The following is a 13305-nucleotide window of genomic DNA, read 5'->3' as shown; positions in this document are numbered from 1 at the left end:
AGTACAAAGTACTACATGAAAATGTTTCATATATACAGATTTAAAAACCTTACAGAAACAAGAAAAGCAATCCCATATTAAGAAGGTCTTCCAACTCCAGAAAAAGAGTGCAGTCCTTTTTCTTGATTCCCCTAAAATACTAAAGATTATAATACATGATTCTCAGCAAGTTATCTATTTGGTTGTAAACTAGCATGAAATTTGTAGAGTAACTTGCTAATCCTTGTAAATTATCTCACATATTCTTATTCACCTTTATACTATATTTTTTTATATATAGTAATATAACATACTTCTGAATTTCATGTTTTACTTACATACAATGAATACTTAATAATAAACATGGACCTAATTGTCCCATATGAGACTTAGACTACAATTAGTTGTGTATTTGGGTTCTTTGTTTATCATATTTTACAGTCGAATTGTTGTAATAAATACCTATTTTAGAAATCCTGATTTTTAGATCCCCAAAAGTTAGTAGAATATACGTATGATAATTTTAAACCTTTCTGGAATTTCTAACTTGGTCATGAGGGTAAACAACCAATATAATTACAACAGTTCTATACCCATACAACCATTCTGTTTTTCACTTTCAGTATAGTATTCAATAAATTACATGAGAATTCAACATTTTATTATAAAATAGGCTTTTTGTTAGTTGATTTTGCCCAATTGTAAGCTAATTTAAGGATTCTGAGCTTGTTTGAGGTCGACTAGCCTAAGCTATGATGTTCAGTAGGTTAGGTATATTAAATGCATTTTCAATTTACAACTTTTCAGTTCACAATGGATTTATTGGATGTAACCCTATTGTAAGTGGAGGAAGATCAGTATATATTTACTAGTTCATTAATTTAGCTGTAACATCTTCTATTAATTACAGTTTTTTCAACAAAATATTGTAGACACCATTGCAACAATTTTGTTTTCTGAAGCTACGTTTTTCTCAGTCCACAAAATAGCATTAGTGTAACTATTTACAGCTATTCTTCAAACATGTTTCAAGTCGTCTATTGTAGGAATCAATGTTGACATTTTCAATTGTTGTTGGTAAGAAAAATGTCATTTTATATCCAAATCTATAAATTCTACTCTGAAAGTCACTAGAAAAACTAATGGTGGGAATGTAAGTTTATACAACCACCATGGAGAACAGTATGGAGGTTCCTTAAAAAACTAAAAATAAAACTACCATATGACCCAGCAATCCCACTACTGGGCATATACCCTGAGAAAACCATAATTCAAAAAGAGTCATGTACCACAGTGTTCATTGCAGCACTATTTACAGTAACCAGGACATGGAAGCAACCTAAGTGTTCATCAACAGATGAATGGATGAAGAAGATGTGGCACATATATACAATGGAATATTACTCAGCCATAAAAAGAAATGAAATTGACTTATTTGTAGTGAGTTGCATGGACCTAGAGACAGTCATACAGAGTGAAGTAAGTCAGAAAGAGAAAAACAAATACCGTATGCTAACACATATATATGGAATCAAAAAAAAAAAAAAAAGGTCATGAAAAACCTAGGGGCAGGACAGGAATAAAGACGCAGACGTAGAGAATGGACTTGAGAACACAGGGAGGGGGAAGGGTAAGATGGGTTGAAGTGAGAGAGTGGCATGGACATATATACACTACCAAATGTAAAATAGTTAGCTAGTGGGAAGCAACCACATAGCACAGGGAGATGAGCTCACTGCTTTGTGTCCACCTAGAGGGGTGGGTTAGGGAGGATTGGAGGGAGGCTCAAGAGGGAGGGGATATGGGGATATATGTATATGTATAGCTGATTCACTTTGTTGTACAACAGAAACTAACACAGCATTGTGAAGCAATTATACTCCAATAAAGATGTATTAAAAAACAAATGTACTGTTTTCCACAAATCTTGTTTCTGAATATAGCTTTTATATAAGCAGACTTTGGAGCTCTCTATTTTACAATGATTATTATAAGTGTGATAAAGTTTTTTGATCTAGGAAGTGTTTAGGCATTCTGAATGTCCAGTTTATTTCTAGTCAAGGAAATAAATCAAAAGGTTATAACACAAAAAATTGTTCTAGACTTATAGTAACGTGAAAAAAATTAAACACTTGTGAATTCTTTCTGCGTGAACTCTGCTGTTCATGGTTCAGTCTATTTTTTAAATACCTCCTTTCACAGAGGATGCATCCTCTAAATGTATTTGCTTTATGATTGCCCATTGAAAATCCAGTAAAGTTTAAGGATGATATAGTTTTCTTTACTCTCTTTACTTTGTTTTGACTATCTCTTTCCTTGCAGTGTCTCTCTTCATACTTGTCATGTAGCATTCCCAAACTCTAATGAACTTACTTGCTTGTGTATGTTGCTCAGTATTAGAAAACATATCAAAGAGATCTGTGCATCTTATTTATTACTTTGTTCCAATTATCTTGCATATTACCTGACACAGCATAGTCAGCTAAGAAATGTTAAAATAAGGACTTCACTACAGAAATATTTGGTGAAAAGCTGACTTCAGGCACTGATATATCCAGATGTGCACAAAGTTTGGTCCTCTGCAAACATCTCTAGCATTTGCTTTCTCCTGCGTTAGTAGCTTTACCCGGAAGCAGGTCCCACTCTTTGTTTCGGCAGAACCACCACCAGCAGCTTCAGGCCCGATTCCTACTAACTCAGCATCTTCAGCAGGAGGACAGATTTCATCTCCCAGAACTTTCCACTAAAGCCTTGGCATGTCCCCTGAAGAGCCTTGTTTTAGTTACATGCCCATATCTGTAGTAAATTAGGTGGAGTTAGTAGAAAGGGAAATATACAGCCTGGCCAAGGCATCAATGTGCCTCTAGCACTGCATGGTAGGGTAGGGGCAAGGGCAGCCCCACCTCAAGTGCCAAATTAGAAAGAGCGGAGGGTTTAATTTCCCAAAGGGAAAAGGTGATACTTCACTGACCAGAACAACAGATGATCGCTACAAGATCTTAAGGCATTAGAAAATAGCCTGTAATAATCAGCATGAAAAACTCATATTTCTCTATAGTCCAACTATAATTAACTTAGATAATACTAACATTAACTTAATAAGTTCTATCACGTTAAGTGACAACCATTTGCCATTTGTTTTTATTCTTTAAAAATTTGTAGTGTCCCTCAAAATATCTGTTGCTGTGTATATTTCATTGAATCATTTTTTTTTAATTTTCATTTTAACAAGTGAGTTATAAAAAGGTGTTTATACTTTGGACATGTGGTACAGAGTTAAAAATATATTTGTGGTAATATAGTAAAAATATATGCACAAAAGTTCCATTAAGAAAAATGAAATGTAGCAAAGGAATTTTTCCTTCTCTTTGATATAAATGTATACACATCTATACATAGAAAGAGAGAGAAAAGGAGGAGACATTGAGAGAGTAAAAGATACACGTGCACACGGACATGCACACACACACACACAAAATATACCCATGAAAATGTCTTGCTTTATTTCTGACTGGGTACATAAAAATTCAAAATAAGAAAAGTATCATAGAATTCCTGGGCTAAAATATATGTAAGAATAAATATTACAATCACAATTTATTCTAAAACAGGCAAAATTGTTACAAGTCAATTGTAAAAACGCATGAGACAAAAGAAATACATATGGAGGGGTTTTAATTTAAGAAAGAGTGACATTCTTTGCAGCTAAGAGGCTATTTTAAAGAAGTATCGAACCAAAATAAGAAACTAGAAAATAATAAAGGTAAAGTTGATTTATTTAAAACCGTGAAAATAGTAGAACTGACTTTTTCAAAACCTGAATTGTTTTTCCCTTTAGGTCATATAGACTACTTTAGAATTCACACAAGTAAGTTAATTTAACAAATGTTTTCAAATTATCTAGATCTCTACTCGCAATATTGACCACTAGTCTATCTCCATTGAAAACTTTTCTGACCTGACATCCACAAATGCCCTTTCCCCTAAAATGTTTAATTTAGAATGACTTTACATTTCTCCTTACTTAAAGACATATATTAACATTTATTTTGTTTTTTTTTATGATCCTTTTAATGTGATGTTGGCTATTGTTTGCTAGTATTTTGTTGAGGATTTTTCATCTATATTCATCAGTGATATTGGTGTGTAATTTTCTTTTATTGTGGTATCTTTGGTTTTGGTATCAGGGTGACAGTGGCCTTGTAGAATGAGTTGGGGAGTGTTCATTCCTCTGCAATTTTTTGGAAGAGTTTGAGAGGATGGATGTTAGCTCTTCTCTAAATGTTTGATAGAGTTCGCCTGTGAAGCCTTATGGTCCTGGACTTTTGTTTGTTGGAAGATTTTTAATCACAGTTTCAATTTCATTACTTGTGATTGGTCTGTTCATATTTTCTGTTTCTTCCTGGTTCAGTCTTGGAAGGTTATACTTTTCTAAAACTTTGTCCATTTCTTCAAGGTTGTCCATTTTATTGGCAAAGAGTTGCTTGTAGTAGTCTCTTATGATGCTTTGTATTTCTTCTGTGTCCATTGTAACTTCTCCATTTTCATTTCTAATTTTGTTGATTTGAGTCTTCTCCCTCCTTTCTTGATGAGTCTGGCTAAAGGTTTATCAATTTTGTTTATCTTCTCAGAAAATTGAGTTTTAGCTTTATTGATCTTTGCTTTTGTTTTCTTTGTTTCTATTTCATTTATTTCTGCTCTGCTCTTTGTGATTTCTTTCCTTCTACTAACTTTGGGTTTTGTTTGTTCTTCTTTCCCTAGTTTCTTTAGGTGTAAGGTTAGATTGTTTGAGATTTTTCTTGTTTCTTGAGGTAGTATTGTATTGCTATAAACTTCCTTCTTAGAACTGGTTTTGCTGTATCCCATAGGTTTTGGATCATCATGTTTTCATTGTCATTTGTCTCTAGGTATTTTTTGATTTCCTCTTTGATTTCTTCAGTGATCTCTTGGTTATTTAGTAACGTATTGTTTAGCCTCCATGTGTTTGTGTTTTTTATGTGTTTTCTCTGTAATTTATTTGTAATCTTATATATTGTGGTCAGAAAAGATGCTTGATATGATTTCAATTTTCTTAAATTTACTGAGGCTTGAGTTGTGATCCAAGATATGATCTATTCTGGAGAATGTTCCATGTGTACTTGAGAAGAAAGTGTAATCTGCTGGTTTTGGACAGAATGTCCTATAAATATCAATTAAATCTATCTGGTCTGTTGTGTCATTTAAAGCTTGTGTTTCCTTATTAATTTTCTGTCTGGATGATCTGTCCATAGGTGTAAGTGAGGTCTTAAAGTCCCCCACTATTATTATGTTACTGTCGATTTCCTCTTTTATAGCTGTTAGCATTTGTCTTATGTTTTTAGGTGCTCCTATGTTGGGTGCATATATATTTATAACTGTTATATCTTCTTCTTGGATTGGTCCCTTAATCATTATGTAGTGTCCTTCCTTGTCTCTTGTAACATTCTTTATTTTAAAGTCTATTTCATCTGATATGAGTATTGGTACTCCAGCATCCTTTTGATTTCTATTTGAATGGAATATATTTTTGCATCCCCTTACATTCAGTCTGTGTGTGTCCCTGGGTCTGACGTTGGTCTCTTGTAGACAACATATATATGGGTCTTGTTTTTGTATCCATTCAGCCAGTCTGTGTCTTTTGGATGGAGCATTTAATCCATTTACCTTTAAAGTAATTATCCATATGTGTGTTCCTATTACCATTTTCTTAAGTGTTTTGAATTTGCTTTTGTAGGTCCTTTCCTTCTCTTGTGTTTCCCACTTAGAGAAGTTCCTTTAGCATTTATTGTAGAGCTGGTTTGGTGGTGCTGAATTCACTTAGCTTTTGCTTGTCTGTAAAGCTTTTGATTTCTCTGTCAAATCTGAATGAGATCCTTGCTAGGTAGAGTAGTCTTGGTTTTAGGTTCTTCCCTTTCATCACTTTAAATATATTGTGCCACTCCCTTCTGGCTTGTAGAGATTCTGCTGAGAAATCAGCTGTTAACCTTATGGGAGTTCCCTTGCATGTTATTTGTCATTTTTCCCTTATTGCTTTTAATAATTTTTCTCTGTCTTTAATTTTTGTTTGATTACTATGTTTCTCAATGTGTTTCTCCTTGGGTTTATCCTGCCTGGGACTCGGCACTTCCTGAATTTGGGTGGCTATTTCCTTTCCCATGTTAGGGAAGTTTTCGACTATAATCTCTTCAAATGTTTCCTTGGGTCCTTTCTCTCTTCTCCTTCTGGGACCCCATAATGTGAATGTAGTTGCATTTAATATTGTCCCAGAGGTCTCTTAATATTGTTCCATAGCAGTGAATTCCACCATTCTGTCCTCCAGGTCAGTTATACATTCTTCTTCCTCAGTTATTCTGCTATTGAATCATTCTAGTGTATTTTTCATTTTAGTTATTGTATTGTTCATCTCTTTTTATTTGTTCTTCCATTCTTCTAGGTGTTTGTTCTTTAATTCTTCTAGGTGTTTGTTAAACATTTCTTGCATCCTTTGATCTTTGCCTCCATTTTCTTTCCGAGGTCCTGGATCATCTTCACTATCATTATTCTGAGTTCTTTTTCTGGAAGGTTGCCTATCTCCACTTCATTTAATTGTTTTTCTGGGTTTTATCTTGCTCCTTCATCAGGTACATAGCTGTCTGCCTTTTCATTTTATTGTCTTTCTGTGAACGTGGTTTTCGTTCCACAGGCTGCAGGACTGTAGTTCTTCTTGGTTCTACTGTCTAACATTTATTTCTTTTAAAACTCACCATCTTGTGACTTTTTTCTATTAACAGATAACAAACCCCTCCTTCTACCACTATACCACCTGGATACGTGTCCACTGTAGCACTCATTACTTTATTTACAAAGATTGTTTCCATGTCTCTCTTCTCTTTGTTCTATAAATCCTTCAGAGCTCAAGTTGTTTTTCACTATTTTGTGCCTGTGTGTTGCCTAGAATATAGGAAGTGCTTAATTTGTGTTTGCTGAATAAATGATGAGAGAGAGAGAGTTTTGTGAAAGAGAGGAGGGAGTGGAAGGGAGGAGAGAAAGGTCTTGCACAGATGTACTTGCACATCAGTGTGTCTAACTATATGATTTAGCAGATGGGGAAAATGGTCTGTTTATTCAGGATAATACCCTTAAATCCAAGAAGTACTTTTCTTCTTTGGTTATTTTAGGACTCTGTTGGAACCTTAATAAATCCTCAAAAACTCCTTAAGCCCCATCTAAATTGTGATTATTTTCCTTTCTAAGGAGTTTTTAAAAACAATGCCTTAATTGTGCAGTGTTCTGTTTGATTTGTATCTTCAATATTAACTGTTAATAAGCGATGAACCAAAGTCAGGAATTTTTACTGATTAGCAATAAATGATTTTTACAAATGTTATCATAACTGGGCTTTGTTGAAGTTGCTACAGTGAATTTAAATGAGGAACAAAGGATGTTTTAATTGATCAGTGTCTCCTTTCCTGCTAAGCCAATCAATCATTTGTCTCTTGAAACCACAAAACATTCCAATAAATATTCAAGGAAGACCCGGTAGTAGGTTATTTCATAAACAGGAAGACATAGACAAGGCTTGATGTGTTCTATCCAACTTTGGCAGGAAGTTTAAAGTACAGCTTGAAAGGTATAGAAAGACCTTGCCCAAGGCTACAGATACAAATGATTGGCTTTGTGGAGAAATTCTTTTTAATCAGTAGATAATACAACAAGATGGTAAAATTCTTGATTATTCAGCAGTTTGGCAAAGCATTCCTATAGGTTATTCTATTTGCAAATCGTAAAAATGTCTTTCTAACTTCCTCCTGGCACTTGCCTCATTTATTTAACCCCTGTAATACTATGGGAAGTGCATCCTTCACTAAAATAGATTAAATTGCAAATCTCTGAAGTGTTTTTTTTCCCCAATTGAGGATACTAATAAATAAGAAGACAGCAGAATTCTAATTTCAGTTATTATCAGTATGTCCTATTTTTAAATGTTGGGTTCCAAGGCATCAACTTCCCTTACAATTTTTTTGTGAAAATATTTGTGTAGAGTATAGAGAGAAAAAAGGTTTTATAATAAAAACACAAACAGGGATATTGCATCTCTGAAAGATGCTCTTATGAATTGGTTTTGATATTGTCCTGTCAAGCTTCAGTGCGGCAGCTTCATTTAGCCAGGAAAGTATTTCTAAAATGTACAGGAATTTTGTGATACAAGCACATATGATTTGTATATTTTGCACAAGATTAAGAAAAATAAAGGGTGAAACTAATGCCAATTTTAATAATCAAATATTTTGTCAAACCAATCATTATCAGATGTTTCTTTTAGCAGATTTTATAGAGGAATCACTACATTTTTCAGTCAACTATGAAATTGAATCATGATCTTTCAGTCATGTTACTGGATTTTTAGATAGCCTTCTCAATTTCACAAATAGTAAAACATAGGTGACATATTAATATCTGATATGATTTTCTGGGAATGCTGATTTAACTTGGTATAGAAAGTGGAAACAAAATTATTTTCTGTGTAGCCCTTGTACTTCAGTTTCAACACACCCTTAATTCTATTAGCCCTGGGATTAAGAAAAATAAAATAAAACAAAGAAGTATAATCCCAGCAAATGCAACTCACAGAAGTATTTAAGTGAGAAAACATAGGAGCAAGAAGGAAAATTAAGTGAAATAAACTTTTTGCCCAAAAGAGGAAACAGTTGATGACAGAAATATGTTTAAAAAAATATACACAAAAGGGGGTACAAAATTAAAATGAGGAAGTATATCAAAAACTCATTTTAATATGATATGATTAAGCAGTAGAAATTATCCTTAGCTAATATCTTAGTTGCGGCTATCTTTTTTATTCAAATCCACTTGTCCATTTTCTCAGTTTTGTATCCATTAAATCAGAACAGAAATTATGGAATTCAGGTATTTGAAATGTGTCTATATTAATCAGCATTTTTTTGTATTTTGCATTTCAAATATATGTACACATAAAATATTCTAATTAGCAGAAAAAACAACTTTGGCCAAAATTTTATATTTGTGCAATGAAAGCATCCTTTGACACAAGTTGGCTAAGATGTCTCCAGCCTGTGCACATTACCATGCTCCCCATCTGTTTTTTTTTTTTTTTTTTTGGAATAGGCTGTGTCCAGCCTATTCCAAAAATATATATTTGAAGTTGAAAGGTAAGCAGTAGCTCGTTGTTTTATGTTCAGAACACCAAGCAACTATCAACCCACCTACACTTAAATCTTTTAGCACTCGGTGGGCTCTCTGGAGTACTAGTGGGTACTAGAGGTTTCAACATGACTGTGGGGGTCAGGAGTGCTCAGAGAAGTCTTGCCTTACAAAATACTCTTTTCAATCAAAATCTAAAGAGTTAGTGGCACTAATCAGGGAGCAGGATTATCTTTAGAGGAGGGAATGGGATGTTTCAAGGCTCTAGGGAGGAGCAAATCTGGGGCATTTAGAGGGTGAATAACAGCCCAGAGGGGCTGGGAGGGCTGGGTTGTAGAAATCCCAGAGAGCAGCCAGGGGTTAGGCTGGAGTGGTAAGCAAACAACCAATAGTGCAGGTCTTTGTAGACCTTCATCTTTTAAGCTACGGTAATTTACTAGAGAGATTTAAAGAGGACAGCAACAAGATAACAGATGGCATATTTTAGGATACCGACTGCAGTGTAGAAAATACATTGAGGTTGGGATAAAAAAATGGAATAAGAGAGCCCAGATAGAAATCTATTATATGTGCTTAGATGAGAGATTGTGATACCTTAGAATAAGGCAGTAGCAGAAGACCGATTTGAGAAATGCTAAAGGGATAATACTGCAAGAACACTTTGGTCCTCTACAGCTCTACAGCTACAGTATCTGTGGATTGAGGTGTACTTGATAGTTCTAATCGCTTCATACCTTAAAGACTTATTTTTATGTGCTCATATTAAAACTTAATAAAATAGAGACTTCCTCTTTAAGAATCAACGCACATTCCTTAGTCTTTGGTTATGCAGGGAATCCCTACTTGTTCTGAACACTAAGACATTGCTTCTAGTTTTCAGATCTGAGTTTATGTTGAACCTTTTTTTTCCCCCTTGCTTCAATTAGAAGGTTTAAACTGAGACTCAGTGCCTTCATTTGCCCCTCCTTTATGATACGGATGTCTGAACACCAAACGAGCAAAGTATGTTTATGTTTTCTGCCTGGTGTGTGCCTGTAATAATTACCAAGCAAATGAAACCAAGTGCTTTAATTGTTCATAAAGTGGTTTCAGAGCTAGACTTAATTCACTTGTGTTAAAGTAATAACTAGTGAAGAAATTGTCTCACTACTGAGGAAGAATGTTGATAAAGTTATTGAAAGACCCTAGCATTCTTCAAGATTGTAATGCACAGAATAGATATTACCAGATGTTTTAGTTTCTCCAGACAGGCAACTTTGTTGCCAGGAAAGGAGTGCATTTTGAGAAAGAAGTAGCTACACACCATAAGGAATCTATATAATTTATAACTATTATTACATTCTAACTTCACTGCAAATCTATGAAGAGGTTTTGATATTTTACTCACATTTGAAACCTAAGAAAACTGAGTCACAGGAAATTTAAATAATATTTTTGATGGCATGGAGTTAATTTGGACAGTAAAAGGGGAAGAACTTTGCAGAAAGCTAGTTGGCATAATGTAATAAAGCCATTAAATTTTCATAAAGAGATCTCTAAACCTACCTCAAGAATTCATATCAATGCTATAGAATGATCTCAGAGACATAATTTCCTTATGTTAATTTTCTTTATCAAAATGGCATGCTCTTCTACTTTAAGACCTGCTTCAGTATCACTTCTCTATACTTCTTATTTGCTGACATATAAAAATTATGTAATTCTCTTAAGATTTATGTATATATTGAGTGAACCATTTATGTTCATTGTAGAATAATCAAGAAGTTCATGTAGCAAAAAAGACAAAATGCACCCATAATGTCAGTACTCCAAAATAACCTTATGGTGTATATTTATGTAGTATTTTTACACATATACATATAAATGTTCAGTGTTTTTTGTTTTTGAAATGGGATTATGTAATAGATACCAGTTTATAGCATAGTTTTTCCTCCAATATACAAAGAAATACAAATATTTAATGTGTACATTTTGATAAGTTTGGACATATGCAATAACCAGTGATACCATCACCAGGATCAAGAGAATAGACATATCCAACGCTTCTCAAAGTTTCCCCTGTATCTTTTTGGGTTTTTTTAATCTTGTTTTGTTTTCTGTTTTTTTACTATGGTGACTTTTAAAAGAGTAAAATACAGGTATGTTTTCAGTGTGATAAAAATTTTTTTCGTTAATAAATTTGAAATCTGAGTCACCTATATTTTCATACTTACTAGGAAGTTTTATTCCACCTTGAAAATCAGAATGAGACATAAGTGCAATCTTTTGAACTGTGTTATAATCTTATTTTCTTTTAAAAAATTCTCTAAAGATGTTTTCTTGCAATTAACTTATTCAAGTTTGCTAATGAAGTTAAACATCGTTTTTATATTTATTAATTATTTGCATTTTACCAGGTTCTGTTTGGCTCCCGCTGTTACTCCTAGAAGATTTAGGATGGGTGGAGGGAGAAGAGAGATGGAAAATAAAATAAGATTTTGAAATGTGATAAGAGGAATAGAGTGGGGAGAAGAGGAGCAGGGGCAGCAACTCTAATTCTCAGACCTTCCTTGGCTGACTTCCTTCCCCTCGGCTAGATTCCATCACTACCCTCTATTTTAGAGCTTCACTCCTTTTAACTCTAAGTTAGTTTATTTTGACCAGGATCTCATTCCCTAGTAATCCTTCCTAGAGACTCCAGTGGACAAAGGGTCATTCCGGACCACGGAGCTTTCTTATTTGGTCTGGAATGTTGCTGAAATGATAACCATATCTCACTTTTAAGTAAAATATCACTGTGAATACTATATTTAATCATTGTTGGTAGTAACTCCTGGAAAATAGAGCATTGAATTTTACTTATATACTGCAATTACAAGCATACCTCATTTTATTGTGCTTCTCTTCATTGTGCTTCACAGATACTGTGTTTTTTGCAAGTTGAAAGTTTGTGGCAAACCTGTATCGAGCAAATCTATTGGTGCCATTTCCCAACAGCATTATTTTTAAATTAAGGTATGTGCATTGATTTTTTTAGATATAATACTATTGAAGAGACTACAGTATAGTGTAACCATAACTTTTATAAGCCCTGGGAAACCAAAAAATTTGTATACTTGCTTTATTATGATATTCACTTTCCTGTGGTGGTCTGAAACTGAACCCACAATATCTTTTAGGTATGCCTGTACTACTTCATTACTTGTAAAATATCTTTAATTGTTGGTGATAGACATTCAAAAACTACATTTCATCCACAAATGTTAAATATTCAGAATTGTCTACGAGTGAGACAATATTTCTGGGCTTCTAAGAATATTCAGATCCCTAGAAAGTGATACACAAGAGTATTAATTCTCTAGGTTCTCCCTTAGTGCTTATAAAATACAAGTCTACTTTGGAGAGACATGCTCACCAACTTTCTAAGTATGAACTTGGTTTTCCTAAGAGGGGTGTACTGACTCTGGGACATGTGCATCTCAGTATAAATTAATGACGTTATATCCTTCCACTTTGTAAAGAAGACATTATTTGCATTTCAGCAGCTAAAGGCTACCCTCTAAATGCAAGGCAAAAATCCTATTAATCTAGTGTGCAATTTGTACATAGTAGTTACACAAATTATTTTGAATGGTTAAGACTGGTTTCCTAAATCAAGTTATCTGTCGACTCTCTCCCCATACCCACATTCATTACTATAAATAAATTAAATTTTGTTGTTACAAATCTTAATTGGGGGTTAGAAGGAAATATTGATACATTGTTTCCTCTCTGATTATACCTGATGGTTTCTATCTGAAATACAGTTGACCCTTGAACAACAAAGGTATTAGGGCTGCTGACCCTCAGCACAGTTGAAATCCAAGTTTAACTTTATAGTCAGCCCTGGCTATCTGATTCCTCTGTATCTTTGGTTGCACATCTAAAGATCATGTAGTAGTGTGGCATTTACTGTTTAAAACAAACAACAAAACATATAAGTGGACCTGTGTATTTCAAACCTGTGTTGTTCAAGGGTCAACTCTATAACAGGTTATCTGAAAATTTGTGAGAGGGGAATTCCAATCATAAAACATGCCATTTTTATAATCTAAAGATTTTACCAGAAAAAAAGAAATTTCAATTGATATTTGAATTTTCTGCTGACTTCTTTTCTTAGATGTTTATATT

At 33.8% G+C, this 13305-nt stretch overlaps 1 long non-coding RNA gene across 1 annotated transcript in view; it reads left to right on the top strand.

Annotated features, from left to right (window-relative positions):
• LOC132417556 (uncharacterized) overlaps positions 1-12137 on the top strand; it is a 388895-nt gene extending 376758 nt beyond the window's left edge. Inside the window, exon 10 of the long non-coding RNA XR_009517874.1 lies at positions 12057-12137. This is a non-coding gene — a long non-coding RNA (uncharacterized lncRNA). The remainder of the gene's footprint in view (positions 1-12056) is intronic.
• The last annotated feature ends 1168 nt before the right edge of the window (positions 12138-13305 follow it).

The sequence above is a fragment of the Delphinus delphis genome, chromosome 21, assembly GCF_949987515.2.
Source record: "Delphinus delphis chromosome 21, mDelDel1.2, whole genome shotgun sequence".
NCBI classification, from domain to species: domain Eukaryota; kingdom Metazoa; phylum Chordata; class Mammalia; order Artiodactyla; family Delphinidae; genus Delphinus; species Delphinus delphis.
The sequence above is the reverse complement of the archived record's forward strand: the minus strand, read 5'-3'. Positions and strand labels throughout refer to the sequence as shown.